Source organism: Euprymna scolopes, chromosome 29, assembly GCF_053919585.1.
Source record: "Euprymna scolopes isolate OS-2025 chromosome 29, ASM5391958v1, whole genome shotgun sequence".
Lineage (NCBI taxonomy): Eukaryota > Metazoa > Mollusca > Cephalopoda > Sepiida > Sepiolidae > Euprymna > Euprymna scolopes.
The window spans coordinates 34,671,780-34,699,071 of record NC_136510.1 but is presented as its reverse complement, the minus strand read 5'-3'; positions in this window follow the sequence as shown (position 1 = coordinate 34,699,071).

Sequence of the window (27,292 nt, the reverse complement as noted above, 5' to 3'; positions counted from 1 at the left end):
TCTAGGACTGTTCAGGCTTAACGCATAAGCCTGAAGAGTCCTAGAGTGGATGAAACGCGGAATATTCAGTGTAGCTTAATCACCATCTATATTTTATAATAAACTAACTAGCTCTACCTACGTATTGAGCACTTTTGAAGTAAATACTTAAAGTTTACGCATAAATTTATACTTTCGTATATTAATTTATGTGAGTAAATGAAGTAGTTATATATATATATATATATATATATATATATATATATATATATGTGTGTGTGTGTGTATTAGCTTTTTGCCTTAGTTCCCGCCGTTTTTTTTTGTTTTAACAGTATAAGTAAATTCGTGTGGGTCGCTTTTTGATCTCGATTAAAGGCGAAAAGTAGGTGTCGAAAATGTGATCATTTTGACAATCTGTTTGACGTGTCTGAAAAACGAGAAAAAATATATGAGCAAAAAACGATGGCCATTATCTTGTAGAACAGAATACGTGCTTTCTAATGATATATAATACTTTGCCACATGTTGAAGCATGTTTTGAAACAAATTTTTTATGAAACGGCGGGAACTTATGCAGCAACCAGATTATATATATATATATATATACATACATACATATATATACATATATACATACATATATATATACATACATATATATACCTATATATATGCATATATATGCATACATATATATACACGCACATATATATATACTCATATATACACATATATATACATATATATACATACATATATATGCATATATATATATATATATCTACATCGGTGAAATCGATTTACTGCCAAGTTTAATTTGGGGCACATCGTGGTGCACCGGTAGGAAGCTTCATATATCGAAGTGACTTAGTCGACAATGCATTGCAGTATAAATAACCTACTGTTAATTTCATCAAATTGTCTTTATATATAATGGCTTGAATTCAATTTTTAAATGCAAAGCCAAGTATTATTGTTCAATTGCGCAATAAGCAAAAAAAAAACATAACATTCATTTCGAATACGCCCCTGTCATATTAAAGAACATACTGTTGATTTTATATGCCTGGCCTTTCTGCGTGTGCGGTGATAATAGTTTGAATTTAAGTTTAAAATGAAAAAATCAATATCATGGTTCAATTGTGATTTGAACAAAAAAAGTCATTTCGAACGCGCCCCTGTCATTTAAAAAGAATCTACTGTTGATTTTATATGCCGGACCTTTCTGTTTGTGCGGTAATAAAATTTCTCAAATGCTATGCGATGGCAAGCTAGGTGTAAACTTTAGTCAAAATTACTTATTCCTTCATTAATCTGAATATTTTGATTATCGCTTATCGACAATCGATACACCGAATGCATTCCCATACAAAACATTTCTAACACCCCTGCCAGATATATAAATTACATTTATGTAAAATTTAATATAAACCGATCCATATATATATATATATATATATATATATATATATATATATATATATATATAAGTCCTCACTCGAAAGAGCAGGACACGAAATGTTTTAAATAATAATAATAATAATAATAATAATAATAATAATAATAATAATAATAGAATAACAATAACAAAGACTTTCGCTGGTGAGGACTACTATTGACCGTAACCATTTACACAGTCCTTTTGAAATTTTCATCTCTATTTTTCTCGTTATGTACTGAATATTTGTTAATGAAACATATATGAAATATGTTCCTTATTAAATTTTAAATATTTTCTATTCTGAAAGGAGTTTTAAAAAAATTTAATCTAAAAAAGTTATTTTAAAGGTTTGTTTAAAAAATTCCGATTTTCTCATTATTCAGATCTATATTACAAAGAGGGAGTTGCAAAAAATGAGTTGTGGTGTGAGGAGAAATACAAACTGAAACAGAGAGAATATTCATACCTGTAATAATACAAAGAGGGGTTTGCAAAAATGAGTTGTGGTGTGAGGAGAAATACAAACTGAAACAGAAAGAATATTCAGACCTGTAATAATACAAAGAGGGGTTTGCAAAAATGAGTTGTGGTGTGAGGAGAAATACAAACTGAAATAGAGACAAGGAGAGTTTTTAAATATAATCTTAAAAAGATAAGATACATGTTAGAAAAGCATTTAATCCAAGGCATGAAAATTGTTAAACACAATGTTTTTACTATAGGCTTTAAAAATAAAGGTACGATAGTTAATTTGAAATTTATTTATCTTCAAAGTGCACTTTTATAAATTTTACAAAGTAAGGTATAAAAATTTAATTTAAATTGAATCAAAAAATTACTTTGGATATATTATATGTAATGCACATTTTGTTGCAATTTAAAAACATTATCTTTCATCAAGCAATTAATGATATAGATATAAAATTTTCAATGATTTTTTAAAAAGTGCAACAGAACGTAAATTACATAAAATAAATCCAAGGTATTTTTTTGATTTAATTAAAATAAAGTTTTTATGCCTTACTTAGTAAAATTTATAAAAGTGCACTTTGAAGATAAATAAATTTCAAATTGAATCTTGTACCTTTATTTTTAAAGCCTATAGTAAAAACATTTTGTTTAACTATTTTCATGGCTTGGATGAAATTCTTTTCTAACTTGTATATATATATATATATATATATATATATATATATATATATATATATATATATATATATATATATATACTAGCGGGGGTACCCGGCGTTGCCCGAGTGTTTGTTTCCGGGACGGGGGGGGGTGTGAGTTTTAAAAAATGTTACGGTAGGTAAGTAGGAAGGATCAAACCCGGAGTCATGAGTAAAAGTAGGAAAATAAAGTGTGAAAAAAAAAGAAAACAAAAAAACATCTGCAACGTTAACAGTTCGGCCACCAAGAAAAGTCCATTCCAGTTGTTTAGGAAAAAAAAAAACGACTACGGTAGGTCGGCGCGAACGTGAAAATATAATGTGAATTGTCCAGCACGCTAACCACTACGCCACAGAGCACTGCAGCTTAGTTTAGTGATTTTAAATAACTTTACATGAAAGAACTACGAAGCCAAACCGGTGTTCTCTTCTCAACTGTTCCTTGCGAACGATCCCCAAACGGTGTTAAGTGGTGGCAGGGGGAGGAGGAATTTATTAGAGAGAAAATATTTTACCACTTCCATTGATCTTAACCGATTTTGGCCGTGACTTCTCAGCAGAAAAAGTATAGAAATCTAAGATTATCGAGGAATTTGAGAAATAATAAGCCTATAACACACCTGAGATATTGTTCTGCCGTTTGTGCATATTATATTTGCATGAAATATCTTGATTTTTAATCCTATTAAGGTCAAAATCCGACGGGAAAAAATGAGTTCATATATATATATATATATATATATATATATATATATATATATATATATATATATATATATTGCCAGACCCATACCCTTACCTGGTATTAAAACACTGGGACGAGCAAATTTTGGCAGAGTCTGAACTAGCTTGCAGCTGCCGACGCCTTTTCCCCGACGCCGCCCGCTAACCCCACTTTTACTGACCACCAAGCGACGGGAATACTAAAAGAGAGAGAGAGAGCGAGAGAGAGAGAAAGAGAGAGATACAGAGAGAGAGAGAGAGAGAGAGAGAGAGAGAGAGAGAGAGAGAGAGAGAGAGAGAGAGAGAGAGAGAAAGAAAATGAAATAAAATCGTTTGTTACAGATAGATTTTTCTTACTTTGAAACTAACTGTTACATTCAACTTTAAATATTTGCGTTGTTGAAAAAAATGTATTCGGAATTTAATTCCACTGTATAATATCAGAATATTCTAGTTGGAAGTTTCATTTGATAATATAATTTTTATAAAAACAAGAAGTGACGACTTGAGTTTTTATTAATTGTCTACAGGGTTTATGACTTAGCTCTCAAGCTGAACAGTCCACTGGAGTTATTTTCTTCCAGGAGACAGCGAGCGGAAATAGCACCTACCCTAACACCTGGAACAGACTGTAGCCCGCAGATCTAAAAGAAAAACAGACTGGGGCGTGCGTCAGACTTATTCCCCTGAATTTTAGAATCGAGCATCAAAGCCTGTCATCGTATAAATGATCAAGGCAAAGCTGCTGAACTTTCTTGGGCGTTTCGAAATCGGAACCACTTAGAACTGCACTTACTTACTGGTGAACACTCATTAGGAACTTCGTCGGGTTATAAAGAATATAAATTTCCTCTCACCAATTAACCAGTTAAATAAAGTCTAGTATATATTTTATGTTGTCTTTTGGTTTAACTAGATTCCAGGAAAATAATTCATCTAGTCTGGTGGAATATCCAGCCTATTACTATTGCTATAAGCTACACCATTTACAGAATGTGCACGAATCCTCGTATTACCAATATACCGAAAAATTTTATTTATGCTTCGAATAATACGTTTTTATTTAATATTTAGCCAGGATTTTCTTGTAGGGGAAATATTCTCATGCCAGATTGTCCTGACAAACCCCTGTACAAAGAGACTTTAAACACTCTATAACAGTATCTAGTAGGCATTCAAGTTCTCTCCTGCTCAGTAGGGCTTCAATTCTGTCCAGTAGGCATTTAATTTTTCTCCAGTAGGTTTTAAAGTTTTCTCCAGTAGGCGATTAAGTTTTCTCCAGGATGCAATCAAGTTCTCTCCAGTAGGCGTTCAATTCTAGCCAGTAGGAATGTCTAAGTCAGTAATGAAAGTATATTAACTGTTTGAATGCATTGAGATTTCCGAATTATAATAGCTTAGAGATCAAACACATTTACTTATTTAATTACTTCGGCTTCTATGAGAAAATTGAATTTTAAATCTCCGATAAGAACAGAAAACAGACAACGCAAAAAATATTGTCTGTATCTTGTCGATAAAAATTATGTGGGTCGAATGCTAGATTAAAAGAATTGAATTTGTTTATTTTAAAAGATCTGCATTTGGAATACTCTCTAAACCATAAAGTATATATTGTTTTAATTTGTTTTATTACATTTTCCCCCCAAACAAGGCAAATTGCCACTATCAGGGGAAAAAACTACTGGGGTACTATGTAGGGATTTAGGCGGCAAGATGTCGGTTTACGTTACACTTGAACATCTGCGCGTCAGTACTGTTGGGGAAGCAGGGTCCTGGAATGGAATTCCGGAGTCTAGCGGTTCTGGGGAAGAAACTATTGGAGTAAAAAGATCTTTTACATCTAGGGATCTCTACAGTGTGGGGGTTGGATTTAGAAGCCTGTCAGGTTTGTCGAGGGTGTTCACGTCGTGGGGGCACAAGTGATTGCAGTTCGTCAGAGCATTCGCCACTAAAATACTTGTAGAAAAGGCAGAGGGATGCAACATTTCGTCGATGGGACGTTCAGGGCCTATCAGGTTTGCGACTCTCTTTTGAACATTTTCAAGGAGCGAGAGACTAGTAGCAGATGCACCAGCCCAAATGTGACAGCAATACTCCATACATGGGCGAATGATGGCCTTATAGGGGTACAGGATACTTTCGGGTGTTAGTAGTTTTCTAGCACGGTAGAGAGAGCCCACCTTTCTTGCAGCGGCCCTGGCAATGCCTTCAATGTAATTGTTCCAACTCATGTTTCCTGTGAACGTTAGGCCAAGGAGCTTGAAAGATGTACTTCAGATAAAGAGTCGTTGGCCATTGCTATAGCTGGTAGAGAGGGTTTCTTGTAATTATTGAATGAAACTAGTTTAGTCTTGGCGGTATTAGCAGGGTGACGTTGCCCAAAATTGAATGATAATCAATATAAAAGCCAAGTACGTCCAAGGATGGAATACTGCTGCCACATCTGGGCAGAAGCTACTAAAAACAACCTATCCTGCCTTGACAGAGTACAAAATAGACTTCGTGGTTTAGTGGGGGATGCCCTTTTCTCTTCCCTGCAACCTCTCTCCCACAGAAGAGACGTTGCGAGACTATCTTTGTTTTATCGTTATTTCCATTGCAGGTGCTCGTCTGAGCTCCAATCTATGGTCCCCCTTCGCCAATCTTTCACAAAAACCACCCGTCTAGCTGAAATCACTGTCAATAATTTTCTCCACTCTTTATCTGTCCCTAAATCAAAACGTAGATTCCATGAACAAAGCTTCTTTCTTAGAACTGCACGCCTGTGGAACTCTCTTCCGCTTTCCTGTTTCCCTCCTGACTTCGACATGTATGTCTTCAAGTCCAACATAAACAAATTCCTGATGAACCGCCCCTTAAGCAATAACATTTTATCAAATCTCCAATACTGGTTGGTTGGTTGTTTTTGTTTTACGGCATATCAACCCTTTTCGGGTTATGTAATGTCGAATCCAAACACTTTGAAGACATTTTTTTTATAGAATATATTTGTTGTTTTCAAATCGGTTTCTATTTAACCCATAGTTGGGACCTTAACAGATACTACCACTCCGGGTCAGAGTGGACCTGGGAGCAATGGTAATTAAAAGGTGGCTCCACACTCCCCAAAGCCCGCAAGCTGGGGCCTCACCACTGGATATAGTTTAAGGTCATATCCAGGACCAAATCTCCAATACTAATGAATAGTGCAACACTATCCCATTGATTACTGTACACAAATAACCCTTATCCCCGAGTGGCTTTTGGGCGTTGATAAGTGGTGACTTCTATGTAAAAAAAAAAAATCAAGAATGTTTCACACTCCCATATTTTTATTGTCGTCGAAATTGATGAAATAACGCATTTTTCAATCAAATCGATTGATTGACTGCTCTAATTGATGGCCCATCGCGATGCATCAGGAATGAGCTACATATGCCTCTCGCAGTGCCTAAGTTCACAGTAAATTGTAGTCTACATTGCACTGTAGAGAACCTGCTGTTAATTTTATAAAATTATTTTTTATAGATAATGGTCTGCATTATAGTTTAAGATGCAAAAGACAAGTATCATGCTTTAATTGTGATATAAAGAGAAGCATTTATTTCGAACGCGTCCTTGTAATATCTAATAACCTACTGTTGATTCTTTCGGCCTTGTTGTGTGGTAATAATGGTTTAATTTTAAGTTTAAAATGACGAAGTCAAGGATCATGGTTCAATTGTGCTCTAAACAGAAACATTCATTTCGAACGCATCTCTGTCATATCAAGGAAGCTGCTGTTGATTTTATATGTCGGGCCTTTTGGCTTGTGTGATAATAAAACTTCTCAAATGTACTTGTGATGTTAGGCTGTGTAAGATGTTAACTTTGGTCTAAATTACCTGTCCCTATTTTCATCGGATTATATCGATTATCGATACTTATCGGAGACATTCCGATAGAAAACTTAACTAAGAACACTGCCAGGCACATAAAGTAAATTTGTGTGAAATTTCATAAAAATCGACCCAGTCGTTTTCGAGCTCATAGGGATCGAACTCCCAGATACACAAAGTTTCTTATATATATATATATATATATATATATATATATATATATATATATATATATATATATATATACATATGTGTATGTGTGTATATATATGTATATATATACGCATATATATACATATGTATATTTATATATATGTATATATATGTATGTATGTATATATATATACATATATATATATATATATATATATATGTATATAAAAAAACGTGGTAAAGGCAACCTTTCTATGAAAAGCAAATCTCTGATTAAAAAAAACCATAACGCGGGAGACCAGTACCCGCCTTAAGCTGGTCTGCAGTTTAATTTGTTGCTGGCTATCTTGCTCTTGCTTGTTGCTGGATCTCAACATTTTGAACCGATAGAGAGACTTAACTCTCGTACAAAGTTAAGACCCTGTAACATCATCCGTGTATAGATACTCCCTCAGCCATTTGTCTATTAAAATGGTCCTGTGGCGATGGAAGTAATTTTTGGGCTCATGAATAAGTGTCTGAGGAAGTGGCACTCGTCTGACAAGACGTTGCAATCATATATATATATATATATATATAAATATATATATGTATATATACACAAATATATATGTATATACATGTATATATATATGTATATATACATAAATATATATGTATATATATATATATATGTATATACATATATATATATATATATATATATATATATATATATATATATATATATATATATATATATATATATATATATATATAGGCAGCATTGTTTTTAAATAGACGTTGCTAAAGACAACAGAAAGCTGGTTTTGTAATACTTTTTTTATTGTTTCAATATCCCGTATGATAAATAATCGCAAACACTTTGACCATACATCCATAACTTCGACGTATGTAAAAAAAAGATAATACGAAAAATGATAAAAATTGTCTTTAACAATGTCTGATTATATATATATATATATATATATATATATATATATATATATATATATATATATATATATATATGTATTTTTTTTTTTGGTGCGGGTTCCTTGACAAAAGGAATGTGAACCTGTAAATTCACCTTTATCCATTCGGCTGTCCGTCTGCCTGCACTTTTCTCAATAACTACGCCTTGGAATTTTTTGAAATTTTGCACAAACATTAAACATAACATGAGTAAAAAAGTAACAGAACTGTTTTTCCGGGAAAACTTCGGTTAACCCCTCTCCTAGAGGTGCCTTTCGGATTAAAATGGCTAAAATTGACACTTTTGTGTTTATTAAAAATAGAAAATGATACCCATTCTGCAAAATTATAACTAACTGATTTCTATATAATTTTGTTTGTCTATACTTCGCGATAACTCTTGGGTGTGCCTCAGCTTTTTTAGGACGAATGAAAACACTCCATTTTTGAGACTATTTAACCATATTTATCCAAAAGTTTATGTGTATGTCTATTTAGCAGTTTTGCATGGTGCTAACTCAAATTTAAACATGTTAAGGCCTTGGGGACTTTTGGGCCTAAATTGTGAAATGATTGACTTAGTCATTTATTTTTTGCATGGTGGAGAAATTTATATATATTAAGGCTTAAAACTGCACTGCTTATTAATTTTCACCAGGATTTGACGTTCCCTGGGGATTTGGGGGGAGGGAAATGCTGAACTCGTTTACTGTGCGCTCTCGAGGGACCATACATGCTTCACTCGTTTTTCATTTATTCAAAGGTAAACAGTTTATATATATATATATATATATATATATATATATATATATATATATATATATATATATATATATATATATGTTTCAGCTACCCGACCGTTTTTTTTTTGGTCGTCTGTAGCTTCCTCAGACTTTTACAGAAATGTTTGTTATTATGTAAAGTCTGGGGAAGCTACAGACGGCCACAAAAACGGCCGAGTAGCTTAAATAATAATGTAACTTAACAGAAAGATACGGTAATAAAAAATAAAACGCATATTTGCTCTACAACATTATTGAGCACTTCTTCAGTTTTTATTAATTACTATTTCTACTATATATATATATATATATATATATATATAGTAGAAATGGTAATATATATATATGTATTATGTATGTGTGTGTGTGTGTGTGTGTGTGTGTGTGTTTATGTGTGTCTGCGTGTCTGTAGGTGGATACATTGAAATCCATGTTTTCGTAACTGGGTGAATGTTATTGGGTGTATCACGAGCGAACAGAAATTCGTCACCGGCTTTTGGAGATGAGATTATACACCGCTTGCAAATAGAGTATTAATTTTGCAGGGTTTTACAAGCCAATCTGATAATCGGTTCATAGGATAGACGTGGAGGCACCGAAAAGACAGGAACTCTCCTAGAAGAACGGTAAGACAAAAAAAAAAAAAGGAATAAGCAATATCAGAACAGATCCACGGAGAAAACTAAAGTCGAAAACTCTATTATGAACAATCGAAAGTCTGAAGGCGCTCAACAAAGATGTACACTATTATCTTTGTGTGAATGACTTGTTTCGTATACCTGCTCGTATAGGTAGGAGTTGCTGTCTCTTCCTACACGCCCAAATGTACATCCACCGAAAACAAATATAGATATGCAAACACACTAGCAAACACACTAGCAAACACTTCAAAACGCATATATATATATATATATATATATATATATATATATATATATATATATATATATATATATATATATATATCTTTCTTTTCTTATAAAATTGATAAGTGTTTTTATTCTGATGAGTTAAGGGCGAAATATATTCTCTTCTTCTATCTATCTAGCTTCTTCTTCTACTTTCTTTCTTCTATTCTATCTATCTTCTATATAAATAAAATGAACTCATTTTTCCCCTCTGAGTTTGACCTTAATAGGATTAAAAATCAAGACATTTCATGCGAATGTATTATGCATGGACTGCAGCACGACATCTCTGGTGTGTTATAGGCCTATTACCTATCCACTTCCTCGATAATCTTAGATCCCTATATTTTTTCTGCTGAAAGTTCACGGCCAAAATCTGTTACAATCGATGGAAGTGGTAAAATATTTTTTATCTATTAGATTCATACTCCCCTCGCAACCACTTAATACCGTTGCGGATACGTCCGCAGAGGAATTTACGAGGAAACGCCGGTTTGAGTTCTTAGTTGCTTACAAAAAATGGATTTGGCGGGTGAAACGCAAATTTCGATTACAGCTATTCTGTGGGTTACTTATGCCATTTTTTATGTTTCTTTTTATTTAATTTTCCCTCCCCCCCTTTTTTTCTCCTTTTTGCTTGGGGGGGGGGGCGACGAGTCGAGGAATTACTTAAACGAAACGAAGTATCCTTGGATTCCAGGTTTTAGAACAAACTCTACCAGTCAACCGCGAGCGTTCTTCACATGTTAAAACGATTACTTGATTTGATATTTTATTTAGTGTCTTTTTCCTTCTATTATGTTGGCAGTGATTTTTTACGTGATAGTAGGGGGGGGGGAGAGCTGACTTCCTATTTTAGGATTACTTACTTATTCATTTTTTATTTCTATACACTGAATTTCTGGGAGTTTCATTAGCCCAATTACTACTACGCTATCGATATGGATTCAGACGACATTCCAATTGGTAAAAAGCAACCACAAAGAAAACAATACAAAAAAGAAAACAAAACTAAACACATAACAAACCGTTGTACTTACACCTAACAATTATACGATTTAAAAATACTTTTTTTGCAGAAAACAAACCAACATTAAAAAAAAATCTATTAAACACATTTTCATTATACACGGTCAGTTTTCTGGTTTTATTTATTTTTTTTGTATTTTTGGCAGTTTGTTTTGTTTATTGGATTTTATTGCAGAAAACAAACCAACAATAAAAAAAAATGTTTTTTTCATAAAATACCATAAACATTTTTGCATTTTACACGGTAAGTTTCTTGGGGTATCCCCCCCCCATTTGTATTCTTTCCGGTTCGTTTTGTTTGTTTGTTTGGTTGGTTTCTCCGGTAGTCTCCGGCTGACGCCAATGATTGCCGGTCTCGCACGATCAATGTTGACGGGGAATCACCTGATTCAAGCTAATGAATCCTGTTAAGTTTAACAATGTTTGCCTAAATGAAAGCATTTATCTATCTATCTATCTATCTATCTATCTATCTATCCTTTTGCCCATGCCAGACATCCATTCGCTATCTCATACATTCCAACCCAGAGACCTTTTTTAAGATTCTAACCGTCCCTTTAAGTGCAATTGTTTGAATCTTTTTTGCACTTGTTTCACCGGGTATATGTGGTCAAAGTAGAGTTTATCGATGAAAATGTTGTTATAAACGCGAGCATGCAAACTAATAGCGACACTGAACGACAGAGATTCGCACACACATGCGATGGCGCATGAAAAATCCGTGCTTGACGCTTCTTGGCTCTGGTGCGCTTTTCGGTAAATACGTGGCACGAGACCACATTTGTCACGACGTTGATATATTAGGTGTCACTGCCTCGAAATATGTCAAGCCACACCACAAGGAATTCATCGCTTTACAGAGGGAATACACGGTAGCGAGGAAACATGGTGATACCCTGTTGAATCCGGTGCAATTATTCAGTGTGTAGCAAACCTGTATATGTTCAGTTGAATCCAATCAGTTGGGATGCACTCGCAATGATACATATTATAAATTGATCGCGTAGTCTCGTCTCTCTCTTTCGCCTCTTTTCCTCTTTTATCTCTTTCTTTTTCGCGTTTCAGATTGTTAACTAGACGACCGGTCATGTACAGGGTGGAACGACAAAGTCGTCGCCCTAAAGAAAACAACACCTACAGCTTTATTTTTAAAACTTTTACTGAAAAAATCGATTCGGTTAACTTGATTATGTAGTGGAGCTGACATCTATTCAATGTAGCCACCTTCAGCCTCAATCACCACCTCGATATGGCGAGAACTCGGCGAATACTCGGCGAATACTCGGCGAATACTCGGCGAATACTCGGCGAATAATGGCAGAGTGTGGCGATCAGGCTGGCTTAATTGTTGTGGGAGGTCATGTTGGTGATGTTCTAGACATATGACCATACGAAGTAGTTCAGCGAGTAAAAGTCGGGGGAGGAGGGGGGAAGAAAGGTACAAAATCAGAGTACTCTTTCTGAAGCCAAGCCTGAGTCTCTTTGGACTTGTGGGCCAGTGCCGAGTCCTACTGTCAGACTCAGGCTTTGCCGGCGGCGATCTGATTGTACTAGGGGCTCACTACACTTTTCAGTTCATCCAGGTATACTTTGGTATTGACTTTCAAGCCGAGTTCGAAAATGTAAAGTGGCATGGTGTGTACCCCTCACTGTAAACAACACCAAAGACCATAATCGTTGCCACAAACGTTGTTTTCATCACATAGGTACATCCCTGTTATACGTGGCAATCCAGCGATAAATTTTGAGGGCGCTGGCAATGGTCCTGTTGACATAACTTGAATCGGTAGAGAGCATGAGTTGTATAGCGGCGCATTTCTGATCTTGCTCGTTGAACGTTGTGTCATTTTAAGACAGGATAGAAGGCTCCTATCGCTCTTGGAATTTGCAGACAACTGGCCGATTAGTGATGGTCTGCAACGAAAAAAGAAAACCGATTTTCATCAAACGGAAATGGAATCATATTTTTTCTAGTGCGACAATTTTATCGTTTCACCCTGTATCGTTTCTTTAAACCATCCTCCTTTGTCTCTCTCGCCTTCTCTTTCGTTCTCTTTTTATTTCTCTCTCTATTTTTTCTCTCCTCGCCTCCCCTTTCTTATCTTCTTTCGTCTCTCTTTTCTGTCTTTTCTCTTTAGTTCATTCTCTCTCTTTGGTTTCTTCTCTATCCCATCATTTTCTCTTTTTTTCTGCTATTTCGTGCTCGCCCCATTCTTCTCTATCGCCCTCTCTATCACTTTTTCTTCCTCTATATCTCTCTTTTTTCCTCTCTTTCTTTATATCCTTCTTTTTGTTCTTACTTCTTTCTTTCTTTTTTTTTGTTTCCTTTCCCCTTTTCTCTCTCCTTCTCCTCACTTTTCTCTCTTTTTGTCCTTTGCCTCCCCCTTTTCTCTCTTCAATTCCTTCTCTTTTAATTCCCTTTCTTCTCTCGCTTCCCCTCTCCTCCATTTCTTACCCTATTTTCCTTCATGTATCTCTCTTTCGCCATTTTCTCCCTCTTCCCTTTCTTCACACCTCTCTTTCTCTTTCCCTCTTTTACTTTTCCCCTATTTATCTTTTTTCTTCATCCTTCTCTCTTTACAGTCTCTGTCTTCCTCCCCTTCCCCTCCCCTCTCTTTTGCCGTCTTTTACTATCTTCTCCCCTCTCTCTCGCGCCTACTTCCCCTCTCTTATTCCCTGTTCCCTCTATTTCTATGTCGTCTGGGTTTTCTTACTCTTCTTCTCTCTCTCTCTCTCTTCTCCTCTTTCTTCTTTCTTGTCCCGCACTTTCTTCCTCTTCCATTTTTCCCACTATCACCCGCTTTCTCTCCCTTCTGACTCGTTTTCTTTTGCCCTCCTTCCTTCTACTTCACTATCTTTCACTTTATTCCACTCTACCACTATATTGCCTAGTCTAGTCTGTAAAGTTATCAAAATTATCCCTTTTTCCTCCACGACGTCATCCATACTCGGCTGACTAAGAAACCTAATCCAGACACTTAGAGGTCTGGAATCCGACAGGACCTAGACCCATGCGTATCACGTTTAGACGGGGGAATACGAACTTCAACTGAGCATCCCTTCGTACGCACAGGCTCACTATTCTAACCCACCGTCTCTCACAGGGCGTCACCTTGTTGCAAGAAGTTATATATAGTTCTTTCTTGATAATCGTACCTCCCTTTTCTAGAGATTATTATAATATAATCTCTAGTTATGAGGCTATTTATTGTCTTTGGTTGCACAAAAATAAATCTGTAATTTATCATTTCTGGCGTCATTGAAAATTTTGAACCTTCCATCTGATTGAATTTTGCCAGTCATTCCAGGCTATTTGTTACGTCACCAAACTTTTAGACGAACAATACCCATAAACTTTTATAAGTATAGAAGTTCGCAAATGAAGAAAGGTTCTCTATGCGTCATCACCTTCTATTTGATATTTTGAAATGATTTTGAAGATGACGGAAGTAGGAAGCAAGCTGTCACGAGTTCAAAGGTCCAAAAGTGAAAACCATAGGAAGATATGAACGAAAAAAAACCCCAAAAAAACAATATGAAACTGATGGAATAATGGGGACAACAAGATTCACTAAGGGGGGGGGGGAACAGAGTATGTGTATGTGATATATCCATAAAACTTACCTATGGTATACTTACCTTTCTCTTTCTTGTGGTCGCGTTTTGTTGAGGTTTACCCTTTAACGTCAAAAATGAAAATGCTTTAACTTATTTCTGCATAAAAAAAAGAAGAAAAATAGGATGAAGAACGGGTAGGGTGTGTGTGAGGGTTATATTAAAAATAACTTGAGATGATGCGATGATACAAAACACGTCATTTGAGAGTGAAACTAAAATATATATGAGCTAGCATTTCAGCCCGGCGTGGCCCGGGTATTTGGAGGTGTATGTTGAGCAAAAAAAAAAAAAAAAAAAAAAAAGTGGTAGTAGGGAGGCAGGCTCGAGCCCATACCGCGAAGGAGGAAAAGAACGGGGGAAAAACTGACTGTTACGACCACCGCTATACCGGAAGTGACGTAGGTTTAAATTAAGGCTAGACAATCGAAAATAGGGGATGACTTTCAAAAATATCGGCGAAAAAAAGCGACCCCCCCTATAGAAAAGTGCCCAGTTGAGAGTGAAGAAATTTAACGTTCTTAGCCAATTTTTCGGTATTTGTCGTCTGAAGGGTCGAGTTTCAAAACGATACTGAACTTGTGAAAATTCCTCGCCTCTGTCGAAAGTTTTAGGCAGACATGTAAACATACATGCATACATACATAATACATGCATACATTTATATATAATTGTAGCTCAAATTTTCGACCCAAACCGATTAAAAACCTTGCCCTATCTCTGAATACCCTTTATTTCAAATGTTTTAGGCAGACATGTAAACATACATGCATACATACATAATACATGCATACATTTATATATTGGTAGCTCAAATTTTCGACCCAAACCGATTAAAAACCTTGCCCTATCTCTGAATACCCTTTATTTCAAATGTTTAGACCAGAAATTCTGTGAGTAATTTCGTAGAGACCGCGGAGGTCAAATATTTTTAAACTTTGACCACTATTACACCCACTTAAACTTTTATTGTTTGGGGCTCAAATCAAGTTATTAAGTTAGATCCATGTCCAAGGAACCTATATCCAAAATTGCAAGTGTTTATATCCCAAATTCTCGAGGAGTTTGGTAGAGTTCCCAAAGGTCAAATCGTTGAACTTTGACTTTTTAAGAGCCAAATTTCTGGCCGAAAACGAATTACTACTCCTCCGACAATTTGGGGTCTAAACACTTGAAATTTTAGATATAGGTTCCTTGGACATGGATCTAACTTAATAACCCAATATGAGGCCAAAACAATAAATGTTAAGGTGTCATAATAGGGGTCAAACTTAAAAAAATTGACCGTTTTCCTTTTTTTATTTTGCTCAGCATACACCTCCAAACACCCGGACAACGCCGGGCATCTATGCTAGTCTATATATCTATAAAAGTGAACTTGTATGTGTGTCTGTATGTCTGTCTTTCTGTCTGTCTGTCTGTGTACATTTACCTTCGCAATAACTTTGTTAATCATCAGTCTACAGACTCGAAATTTGATATACAGGGTACTGAGATTAGGGAAAATCTATGTGATCGGTTGTCGGCCAGAAATTTGTCTGTTAAGGGGTCAAAGTTCAACGATTTAACCTTTGAGAACTCTACCAAACTCCTCCGACAATTTGGGGTCTCAACACTTGAAATTTTAGATATAGGATCCGTGGACATGGATCTAACTTAATAACTCGATGTGAGCCCAAAACAATAAATTTTAAGGGGTCATAATAGGGGTCAAATTTAAAAAAATTGACACTTTTTTTTTTGCTCAGCATACACCGCCAAACACCTGGGAAACGCCGAGCAACGCCGGGCATCCATGCTAGTCTATATATCTATAAAAGCGAACGTGTCTGTGTGTCTGTGTGTCTGTGTGTTTGCCGTTCTGTGTGTCTCTGTGTGTCTGTGTACATTTTCCTTCGCAGTACCTCTGTTAATTTAAGTCTACAGACTAAAAATTTTATAAACAGCGTACGGAGATCTGGAAAAATCTATGTGATCGGTTTTCGGCCAGAAATTTGTCTGTTAAGAGGTCAAAGTTCAACGATTTGATTTTTGAGAAATCTACCAAACTACAAACTTCTTAATGATCTAACTTAATAACTTGATTTGAGCTCACAACAATAAATGTTAAGGGTTCATAATAGGGGTCAAAGTTAAAAAAATTACCGTTTTTTTTTTTTGGCTCAGCATACACCTTCAAACACCCAAGCAACGCCGGGCCGAAATGCTAGTATATCTATAAAAGTGAACGTGTCTGTGTTACTGTGTGTCTGTCTATGTACATTCCCTACACAATAACTCTGTCAATTTTTAGTCTACAGACTCGAAATTTGATATACAGGGTACTGAGATTTGGAAAAATCTACCTGATCCGTTTTCGACGACTAGACATTTGAGAACTCTACAAAACTCCTCCGACAATTTTGAGTCTAAACACTTGACATTTTATATATTGGTTCCTTGGATATGGATCTAACTTAATAACTTGATCTGAGCCCAAAACAGTAAATTTTAAGGGGTCATAATAGGGGGCAAAGTTTAAAAAATTGACCCCTTATTTTTTGCTGAGCATACACCTCCTAACACCCGGGCAACGCTGGCCTGAAATGCTAGTCTATCTATATATCTATAAAAGTGAACATTTCTGTATGCCTGTGTGTCTGTCTATCTGTGTGTCTGTCTGTGTGTCTGTGTACATTTTCCTTCGCAATAACTCTGTCAATTTTCAGTCTACAGACTTGAAATTTGATATACAGGGTACTGAGATTTGGGAAAATCTATGTGATCGGTTTTCGGCCAGAAATTTGTCTGTAAAGGGTCAAAGTTCAACAATTTGACCTTTGAGAACTCTACCAAACTCCTCCGACAATTTGGGGTCTAAACACTTGAAATTTTAGATATAGGTTCCTTGGACATGGATCATATTAATAACTTGATTTGAGCCCAAAACAATAAATTTCAAGGAGTCATAATAGGGGTCAAATTTAAAAAAATTGACCGCTTTTTTTTGCTCAACATAAACCTCCAAACACCCAAGCAACGCCGGGCCGAAATGCTAGTCCATTTATAAAAGTGAAAGTGTCTGTGTGTCTGTCTGTCTGCGTACATTTCTCTATGTAATAACTATGTCAATTTTTAGTCTACAGACTCGACATTTGATATACAGAGTACTGAGATTTGGGAAAATCTTTGTGATCGGTTTTCGGCCAGCAATTTGGCTGTTAAGGGGGTCAAAGTTCAACGATTTAACCTTTGATAACTCTACCAAACTCCTCCGACAATTTTGGGGCTAAACACTTGAAATTTTAGATATAGGTTTCTTGACATGGATCTAACTTAATAACTCGATTTGAGCCCAAATTATATATGTTAAGGGGTCCTAATAGGGGTCAAATTAAAAAAAAAATTACCTCTGCGGTTTCTACCAAATTACTTAGACAATTTCTGGTCTAAACATTTGAAATTTTACATAAAAGATATTCACAAATAAGGTAAGCTTTTTCATCGGTTTAGGTAAAAAAAACTGTTAGTTACCAATATATAAATGTATGTATGTATGTATGTATATTTGCATGTCTGCCCAACACTTTCGACAGAAGCGACGGATTTTCTCAAGATCATTATCGTTTTGAAGTTCGACCTTTCAGACGACAAATATCGAAAAATTTGCAAAAAACATTAATATCTTAATCTTTAACTGGCACTTTTCTACAGGATGTCGCTTTTTTCGCCGATATTTTTAAAAATCATCCTCTCCTTCGACTGTCTAGCCTAAATTTAAAAAAAATGCCACTTCCGATTTGGCGCTGGTCGTAACAGCATAGACGTCAGGCTTTTTCCCCGTTCTTTTCCTCCTTTGCGGTACGGGGTCGAGCCTGTCTTCCTACTAACACTTCTTTTTTTTTGTTTTGCTCAACATACACATCCAAACCCCAGGCAACGTCGGGCTGAAATGCTAGTATATCTATAAAAGTGAACGTGTGTGCGTGTGTGTATGTATGGCTGTGTGTGTGTGTGTTTGTGTGTATATTTCCCTATTCAATAACTCTGTAAATTTTCAGTCTACATACTCGTAATTTGATATACAGGGTACTTAGATTTGGGAAAATCGATGTAACTGGTTTTCGGCCGGCAATTTGGCTGTTATGGAGTCAAAGTTCAACGATTTGACCTTTGAGAACCCCACCAAACTCCCCCGACAATTTGCGGTCCAAACACTTGAAATTTTAGATATAGGTACCTTGAACATGGAGCTAACTTAATAACTTGATTTGAGTCCAAAACAATAAATGCTAAGGGGTCAAATTAAAAAAAAAAAAAAAGTTCTTTTCTTTTTTTTGTTGCTCAGCATACACCTTCAAACACCCATGTTAGTATATATATATATATATATATATATATATATATATATATATATATATATATATATATATATGTATATATATGCGCGCGTGTGTGTGTGTATGCTTGTGTGTGTGTGTATTATAAGTAAAAATAAAATTTCATAAAAATGTCGTTTGTTTATTTCTTTTGCGTGGGGCAGGGGAAAAGTACTAAAATTAACAAAAAATCTTAGTAGGTCCCTCACAACCTTCTCTAAATGGTAGGCCAGACACTGTTTTTCGAGTTGATAGGGACCGAAAAACAAGCTGGTCGATCTGTAAGTAAGGCTGAATTCTAGACGTGATCAACAAAAAAATGGGATGGGAGTGTTGGGGTGTATAGGCTGTTGCTCCGAGATCCATTATAGAGGTGTCCGAGAACAAAAAAGAAACGTGGGAGTGTGGTCATCTTAGATGGTTTCCTAACGGAGATGGCGGGGAGCATTCACTCGGCTGACTAAGAAACCTAATCCAGACACTTAGAGGCCTGGAGTTCGACAGGACCTAGACCCCTGCGTATCACGTTTAGGCGGAGGAATACGAGCTCCAACTAAGCATACCTTCGTATGTACAGGTTTACTCTTCTTACTCATCTTCCCTTACAGGGCGTGAGATATAATCCTTTCCTATCACATCTGATCTTGACCTTCAGCTGGTGCTTACAGAACGGGATCAGATCCTGGTCTGCAAAAGATTCAACCCCACACTTTTAATGCAGTCCATATTACTATTAATATTATTAATGCAGTTCATATTACTATTCTAGCTACTAGGATCGCTAGAAACACCATTCCTTTCACCCTATCCCACAGCGGCTTGGCGCTGTGGATGACGTAGAGCACGTCGAGCGGGCGAGGATGCTCAGAATTGATGCGAGCCGTCACCTCGTTGACATACGTCCAGTACCGTCTGAGTCCGCTGCATTAGTAGAAGGCGTTTCCTCGGCTGAGGTCCTACAACGGGGACACTCAGGTGAACTCATTAGACGGGAACTGTATTGTGTGGCGTTGAAACGCAACACCTTGAAGGCTAATCGCCAGATTAAGGAAAACTCAGAGTTGTTGAGATGACTAGAACATTCGCCCGGCTCCACCGGGAACGGATCTCCTCCTCCGACAGCCCCAAACGACGGTGGAGCAAGTTGTTTGTGTCCCCTCTCCTCACTAGTTCCTTATATAGTCCTTTTCTGGTACCTTTTTTGCCAAGTCTAGGCCTACAATTGCCATTGTGGGCGTTTGAGCGAGCAACACAGAAAGACCTCCAGCGCGAATGCGGAATACGATTTACGCATACACACCATTAATAAAACAACGGTCTGAGGAAACAACAACAATATCTATTTTAATATGAAATATCCCACCCAGTTTTGTTTCAATTTTTCTAGCTTTCAGGTTTTTCATTGAGAAAAAAAAAATAAATAAATAAAAATAAAAAATAAAAATAACACCCCCCCCAAAAAAAAAGATAATTTCTTTTCAATTTTTCTTGAAAAAAAAAAAACTTTACAAAAAAAAAAGTGTTTATTTGACTTACCTTTTAACCTTTTCTCGAACCAAAAATCTGTCAATGTCAAGTTTCTTTTCAACTCCTCAAAAAACATTTTAAAGGTTTTCGGTGGTGCTGAAAACGAATATCACATTTAAATTTGGGGCAGATTAGTAGTTTTCATGATATGAAGAAATGTTTTCAAAAAGTTGGGGATCACTTTCCTATATAAATTTAACGTAAAATGAGCACACACACCTTCTGGCCACGTAGTAATTTCTTCATATCAAACCAAATTTAACTGATATTCGTTTTCAGCATCTCCGAAAACCGGCGCTGTTTCTTGTTTTTTTTTACTAAGATTCGTTCATTTTTTCATCTCATAATTTAGGACGCTAATTATGCTGTCAGTTAGTTTACAAAAACATACTTTTTTTTTCATTATACAACTTGTATAATTGTTAACAGGTGCTTAAGCAGTTAAATATTTCACAAAAATTCTGTTTACATAAGGGGGCTCCACAGCCCCCTAATGTAAACAGAATTTATGTGAAATATTAAACAATTCTGCTTTAATGGTTTAATGGTTAATGTCGTCACGTTACTTACGGAAAAACGGTTAATTCAACTACAGAAGCACCTGTTAAAACCATACAACTTCTATTAGTGAATACCTACCTAAAAAAAAAGACGCTCATGTAAGCTTACTGACGGCATTATTAGCGTCCTAACTTATAAGAAAAAATGAACGAATCTCTTAGTTAAAAAAAAAAAAAAAAAAAAACAGCGCTGGTTTTCGAGGGTGCTACAAACGAAAATCACAGTTAAATTTGTTTTATGATATGAAGAAATTATTAGGTGGCCAGAAAGTGGGTGGATCATTTTACATCAAATTTATATAGAACAGTGATCCCCACTTTTTGAAAAAGTAATTTCTTCATATCATGCCCCAAATTTAAATGTAATATTCGTTTTCAGCACCACAGGAGAGACGTTGCGACCCTTTATTTTATCGTTACTTCCATGGCAGATGCTTGTCTGAACTCCAATCCCTGGTCTCCCCTCGCCGATCTTTCACGAAAAATACCCGTCTAGCTGAAACCACTGTCAAAAATTTTCCCCACTCTTTATCTGTGCCAAAACCAAAACGTAGATTCCATGAACGGAGCTTCTTTCTTAGAAGTGCACGCCTGTGGAACTCTGTTCCGTCTGCCTGTTTCCCACCTGACTACAACTTGGATGTCTTCAAGTCCAACATAAACAAATTCCTGATGAACCGCCCCCTTAAGTAGACACTTCATCAAATCCCAACATTAACGTGCAATAACCCTTATCCTCGAATGGCTTCCGGGCATTGATAAGTGGTGATCACCTTGTAAAAAAAAACAAGAAAAAAAAAACACCGAAAACCTATAAAAGTCGTAATTTTAAAGTTTTTTGAGGAGTTGGAAAGAAACTTGACATTGATCAAAAAATCTTTAACATTATTTATCTAAAAAATATATGGTGCTAATGCAGAGAATGATCCGCGCTATTTTTAAAATCGTATGTTCACGTTTAATTAAAGTTTTATGATATGTTTTATATTCAGTTGTAAGGTTAAAGTACAGAATAGGTACAAAACACCCTCCCCTCCCCATGTTAAGAATTGCTTTTTAAATAATAACGTTATTATTTCAGCACGGATCACTCTTTGCATGGGTACCAAATATATATATAACAAAAACAAAACAAAAAATATTATAAAATTTTTCTTTACAGTTAATAAAATTTTAATTTAAGGTAGGTTTTCTTTTCTTGTTATGCTTTCATCGGCGACGCTTGGCTTAATTTCCTCAGCGACGTTCGGTTTACTCCGGCTGTTGGCGTCATGTTCCGTAGAAAGCCGGGTGCGACTCTCTCTGCATGAGTACCAAAAGGTTACTTAAAAATTAAGAATAAGCGAAAAAAAAAATTACCTCAGAATTAAAAATAAAAATAATAATTCAACTTAGAAGAATATTTCCAAATGAAAACAAATCTATTATAGAAACTATTTAATAACGTGCTCAAAGAATTAAACTATCACAGTTATTCCCCTTGGTTTTCTGGTTTGAAAATTAAAAGGTTTTAGATTTACGATAATAATAAGTAAACTTAAATTAAATAAAATATGAATTGAAATGAAAGTGAACTAAATAATTACAGTTTTAAATTATATTTTTAAATAGTACAGTATTAACGAGGCTATTATGCCGAATAAGTAATATAATCGAGCTAATTATTTAAAATGATTTCATGTGATATGCTAATAAGCATAACTCAGTCGATGTATATGTGATGTGAAGAACGCTATATCTAGAAGTTACACATAAAAATGTCTCCTTTGACAGAAGTATCCTACAATGGGCATTAATATTTCTTGACCAGGAGAGGTGTACACACACTATAGACACTTTATATTTCTTTGATCATAGGGAGTTGTACACACAGACAAACACACACACACGAACGCTATTACTATTACTATATATATATATATATATATATATATATATATATATATATATATATATATATAATGTGTGTGTGTGTGTGACGGATGACACATGTAAGAAATTAGTTTTTAAATGATATGAATTGGTTAGCCTAATTTATTTGGATGAAAAAAAAAAACAGATTCAGTATCAAAAATATGTTTGTTCAAGTGTTTTTATGGGAGATGGTTTTTAATCAACACTGCTGGGAAGCCATGATTTAATATACTGTTTTGTTTTAAAATACCCGAAACAGTGTTTCATGGTAAACAACTGATGATCCCTATAAGAATATTGGTACTATTGTTTGTTCATGTAAGTAAAATTATTCAGCGATGCAGGAAATTGATTGACTTGCTGACAAAATACTTTTCCTACGAAGGACATTATTATTATTTTTTTTTGTATAGTTTTAAAGATTTTAAAGAAACTTCCAAGACTGCACCGAGTTGAAGCTTCACATTTCTCTCAACAGTAACTTTGTCCACAATACATTGTAGTTCACATTGCACTGTAGAGAACTTACTGTTTATTTTATAAAATTATTTTCATATACAATCGCTTGAATTTAAGTTTAAATTGCAAAAAGTCAACTATCATACTCCAGTTGTGCTCTAAGCAGAAACATTAATTTCGAATACGCCCCTGTCATATCAAAGTACCTACTGTCGATTTTATATGCTAGGCCTTTCGAATTGTGTGATAATGAAACTTCTCAAATGTACTTGTGACGTCAGGCTTTGCAAGATGTTAACTTTGGTAAAAATCGCCTGTTCTTTCTTTCATCGGATTATTTCGATTATCGATTATCGATACTTATTGAAGACTTCCTGATACAAAACCTATAGAAGACACTACTAGGAACACAAAGAACTTTCTTGTGAAATTTCATAAAAACCAGCTGTTTTCGAGTCCATAAGGAACGAACTCACACAAACACAGAGAGAGAAAATTCATATATATATATATATATATATATATATATATATATATATATATATATATATATATATTACAATAGAAAATGCGAGCATGGAAAATAATATGGTTAAGCTTAAACATGGAAAAGTAAATGACTAGTTGTTAAAACTGGAAAAGAAAAGGACAAAATATTCTAGTAAAAAATATAATAAATTAATAACTTAAAATATTGCAGCATTAAGAACTGATTATATAATGTTATGAACTGAATTTTAAAAACAAATTCTTAATACTGCAATATTTTACGTTAACCATATATTCAAACATTATCGTGTTTGAATGATACACAAGCACCAACAAAATGAAAATAGAAAATAAAAATCTGAGAAAACCTAAGTTCTGTGCGAGTGAAGAAAGAGAGAATAAGTTACAATTCCTCAAAACTATGGGTAGAGATTAAACTCTGTTTTCTAACATGAATTTATGGCTTCGTGTTATCACTGAAGTGCTAGGAAAACAAAGTCGGCAAATAACACAGAATAAGGAATTAAATAGGATATTCTTAACATTCCTCATGGCTGTGAGCGGAGCAGCCCAGTTCAATAGGGTCGAGAAAGGCCGCGCTTTCAGTTCAAATTCCTCGGTGAAAAGAAGTTAAAGACAGAATCGAAAACGAGACTATAACAGCATCACGTGACGACGCAAGTTCTCGAAAGATGGCTCGTGGTACAAAAGCAGTTAGGACACATTTTTTTTTGTATTTGGAACGCCTTAAAGGCTATGTTTTCCTTTAAGGTAAGGGAAGAAAAGAAAAAAAAAGGTAAAAAAAAAAGGAAAAACTTAAAATAAATCTCGCACAGAAAGGTAAGGAAAACGAGAAAGAGGCTCGAGAAACCGGTTTGCGCTAAGCATATGTCCCTTCGTTAAATAGAGTCCGATCTGAAGACACGACAGTTTCGATTTTTGATCATCGGTAATTATCGGAGGTATTCTGAGACAAACTTAACTAAGATCACTCCCGGACATACACTGAAGTTCTGTAAATTTTAAAGAAAATGTGTTCAGCCATTTCGAAGTCTATAAGGAACTAACTCACACAGACAGACAACATTTCATATATATATATATATATATATATATATATATATATATATATATATATATATATATATATATATATATATGTATATATTAGGTTTTGTATTGTTGTATATGCTGTCCTATAATGTATTTTTCTTTTTTTCTTTTGCTTTACGGAGCAGTACATAGTGCAATAATCTTGAATTGATATACTAATTTCGGTTGGTCGTCTATAAGCGAAACAGCCCATAAAAATGTACGGAACTTTTGATTTGAAAAAAAAAAAAAAATTAATTGTAAAATGGATAAAATCTTGGTTATTGGAATTCATATTTACCTGCTTTTGTCTCGTATGCTCAAATCTAAAAATCACACTCGTTTCAAGATACCAAACACCAACATCCAACTTCAAGCACCTTACATGCGACAACTTCAACATTATATATTAAACTAGCAGGCCACCTGGCGTTGCTCAGTCGTAAAATACGATTAAATATCATATTTTAATTTTTGTAGATTTCGGATTTATTATTTTTTTAAATTATTATATTGTACCCAATATATAGTAATTATTGCAAAGTTGAAAAAAAAATTGCTTGGGTATAATCAACTAGAATTGAAACCAAAACATTTAACGCTCCAGCTGGTAAAGTATTACAATCTATCAGTACAAACACTAGACAATGCCCTGTGCCTCATAGTTGACTCTGAATTCTTTTTGATGAAAACGCGCGGACAGAAAGCAATCAAATGAATAGGACCGTGACAATAGAATATTCTTTTCATTTTTTTGACTCTCGGGTATATATCCGACACAGTAAGACACAGTTAATCAACCGAGAATTATACCAGTCTATATAAAAACATAAAAGATATTAATGGCTATATATTCAAGAGTCAAAACAATGAAAAGAATATGCTGCTGTCACAGTCCTACAGATGAATCTTTCAATTCAATAGACACATCACAGGGCTTAAAACACGCCTTGCTAACATGAACTCCTACAAATAATTCAATTACCGATAACGAATATACCCCCCACACCCATACACATATTGGCGAGAACTTGAGTGATTACTAGAGAGAACTCAGATCCCTACTGGAGACAGATTGAATGCCTACTTGATATTGTACTCGAGTTGCTTAGGTATCTCTGTACAGGGGTTTATCAAGACAATCTGGCATGAGGATACTTTTCCTGAAAGTAAACCCTGACTAAATAATCCAAATAACATAGTATTTGTTGTCCAAATAAGATATCCTCAACATGGGTAAGCCCTACTCTCTTTTACAAAGAAATGGGCACCTTCTCTAAGTGATATCACTTCAAGTAATTACACGAAGCTAGTTATTTCAGCAGACTAGACAATCTAGTTCGGGAATCCAGCAAGACCAAGAGATTACATAAAAGTATACTGTAACGTATTTAAATGTAACATATTTAAATGTAACATATTTAACTGTAACATATTTAAATGTAACATATTTAAATGTAACATATTTAAATGTTACATATTTAAATGTTACATATTTAAATGTAACATATTAAACTGTAACATATTTAAATGTAACATATTTAAATGGTCAATTGGGGAGAGAAAAATTATATTCCCAACTTCTGTACTAACTCAGTTGGCCTTCGCGCCAAGATCAAAGTTAGTATCTGTTTTCAGATGCTGCACTTCATTTTTTTTGTTCTCAGTCAGTGGAGGAGAAATCCTTTACGACTGAGACAATTTAAAATTTTTGTTCCTTTTCTCCTTTATTGGATTGTGTTGTGGACTTTCGGTCAGCGTTCAAGTTGTGGATAACTTGGCAAAGACTAAAGTTACCTCTCATGAAAGAGGAGAACTATTTATGGCACAGTGGGAGATTCCATTATGCACACATGGGCCAGTCTATTCTTTGGATTATGATTGGCTGAATCACCTGATTGGATATGCTTGTACATAAATACAAGCCCTCAGTCCAGCTCAATCTGGTGTCAGTCTTGTGCATAAGCTGGACCCTTGGTAAGTGTTGCTGCTATTATTGTTGTTGTTGTTGTTGTTGTTGTGTTATTGACTACTACAGTTCTTTTGATTATTCTACAAAAAAACAAAAAAAACAAAAAAAAAACGACTGTAGTGTCGAGCTCTGTCCCGTGGGGAGGCATTGTAAATATGAACTCAGTGTTTAGAAGGAAAATGATAACTTTAATAGAATATTCGAATAACTATGTATCTCATAGAGAGATAAAGTTTAATCCCTAGGAAAGGGGCCCTCTTGATTTCTCAGAACTTCAACTAAAGTAAAATGACATACTCAAAATAATC